The sequence below is a fragment of the Pangasianodon hypophthalmus genome, chromosome 22 (genome assembly GCF_027358585.1).
Source record: "Pangasianodon hypophthalmus isolate fPanHyp1 chromosome 22, fPanHyp1.pri, whole genome shotgun sequence".
NCBI lineage: Eukaryota > Metazoa > Chordata > Actinopteri > Siluriformes > Pangasiidae > Pangasianodon > Pangasianodon hypophthalmus.
In genome coordinates, this window is record NC_069731.1 from 377,898 (window position 1) to 380,397 (window position 2,500).

Consider the following 2,500-nt stretch of genomic DNA (forward strand, 5'->3'; position numbering starts at 1 on the left):
TCATATTTAATTTCCTCAGAACAATGGCTCCGCTCTGCTCTGCTCTGTGGATGGGAATAAAGGGAGTGATACAGTGAGCAGAACCGCATTTAGCTCCCTGAAGAACCTTTTCACTGATCAGCCTTTAAGCAGCTTTTACTGTTAGTGAGCTGAAGGAGGATTTCTCACCAAAAACATCATTTACATCATCATCATCATTTAGGAGTTTGATCCTCAGTCACATCACTCTCAGGGAAGCATGATTACTGAACCAAAAGTGGTTCTTTATAGCATCCCTATCAGGAACCATCAGGAACCATCAGGAACCTTTTCTGACGCCTGTACAGTGTGAAAGAAAATAATGTTTAAAACTACTTTAATCCTGAAAAAGAGTCGGAATATTATTATAGATCAGTGAATCAGGAATATTATAAATCAGTGATGATTATAAATCAGTGAATCAGGATTATTATAAATCAGTGAATCAGGAATATTATAAATCAGTGATGATTATAAATCAGTGAATCAGGAATATTATAAATCAGTGATGATTATAAATCAGTGATGATTATAAATCAGTGTGTTGATGATTATAAATCAGTGTGTTGAGTTGTAGCTGATATCTCGCTGTTTTCAGGAAGATTTATGATCAAAACCATGATAAAAAAAATCAAACACACAGAGACGGATTTATAACCACAGAGAGGGAATAATAGCTCTGTGTGTGTGTGTGTGTGTGTGTGTGTGTTTAAGGTTGAAGCGGAATATGAATGAATCACGGCTTCATTTCTCACATTAGACTCCGGATGGTGTGTTTTAGCTTCTACACACACGCTGTAAAATATAAAATAAAATATAAATATCTAATGTTTTGTGTTTATATAAATATAAAATCTCACTCTGAATGTCATGATGGTTTTGTGAGCTGTAACTGTTCCAGCTGAGGTTAAATCCGCGCTGTTTCCGGTGAGCTTTTCTTCCCAATTCACATTTTTAGAAGCAAAAAAATAAAATAAAACAAAATAAAACAAAATAAAACTGATTTCGGAACAACGTTAAAATATTAATTATTAAAATAGAACATATGATCAAATTCACCCATTCTCTCAAGTCATTTTATTTACTATCACTGCTCCTATTATTATTATTATTATTATTATTATTATTATTATCATGTTTAGAGTAAAAATGTTTATTTGACAATAATTCCTACTGCATTGTGTGTTTTAAGATTTTGTGACGTAAATTTATTTACAATAAATTTATAATCGTATAATCTGTAATCGTAGAATTTATAATCGTATAATTTAATATATCTTTAATCTTTACAGGACTGCAGTATAAAAGTGTCAGGAACACCGCTTTAAAACACACACACACACACACACACACACACACAGTAAAAGTCGGTGAGTTGATTTTCACTCAGTAAACAGAAGAACACTGAGAGATGATTAAAGTTATTGTTATAATAAAGATCAGGTTCCTGTGACGCTCACAGGGAAGTTATAATAACTTTAATAATAAAAGTTATAATAGTATGAAAGTAAAGAACGATCACAAAACAAACTCTGATTTAAAGTTGATAATGTTCAGGTTTTTATGTTGAGTTTTGTGTTTTACAACATTTCTGAACAATTTATAAAGTGCTGCTTTAACAATGTCCATTATTAAAAACTATAGAAATAAAACTGAATTGAATATAAAGTGTGTCATAAACCGAGTTTCACTAAATGAATTCAAATTCGCTTTAAAATAAAATTACACTCTATAAAAATACAAAGGAGTCAGTGTTAATCATAATAATAATAATAATAATAATAATAATAATAATAATAATTAGTTAGTTAATGGAATAGAACAGAAATTATATTTATCTTTTTTCTGTTTTCCTCTCTGTGGATTAAATACAGGATATAAACAGCACAAAAAAGAAAAAAAACCTTAGAATAAAACAATTAATTTGCTAAAATTAAAAATTACAATACAGTAATTTGGAAAGCAGTTTATTGTTCTTTTTTTTTTTTTTTAATGTATAATTATAATTTTTGTGTTGTTTTGGAGCGACTTTCGAGTCAGTGGTTTAATTTTTACTGAGATATAATATCTAAATTATAAATAACTTATAGCTTCAAATGTATACATTAAATTAAATAATAATAATAATAATAATAATAATAATAATAATAGAAGTGATTTGGAATTTTGCTGACCAGAAATTCATGTAATAACTTTATTAATTTTTTTTGTGTTTAGAGTATTTTTGTGGAAATGTCTCATGACGCGCGCGCGCGCGCGTGTGTGTGTGTGTGTGTGTGTGTGTGTGTGAGAGAGAGAGACCTGTCCTTTGACCCACAATAATAACTCTTAAAGGTTCATTATATTATAGTAAGATCAGGTTTATTAGAAATTACTCATGAATCAGATTTAAATCTTTCTACAGCTTTATATTTCACTTCACTGCTCACGCGCTTATTTTAATATTTATTACCTGAACACGGTGATGTTGTTGTTGTTGTTG

At 29.5% G+C, this 2,500-nt stretch overlaps 1 protein-coding gene across 2 annotated transcripts in view; it reads left to right on the plus strand.

Moving 5' to 3' along the window:
* tbx20 (T-box transcription factor 20) overlaps positions 1 to 2,500 on the plus strand; it is a 19,270-nt gene that overhangs the window by 1,062 nt on the left and 15,708 nt on the right. The window lies entirely within an intron of this gene.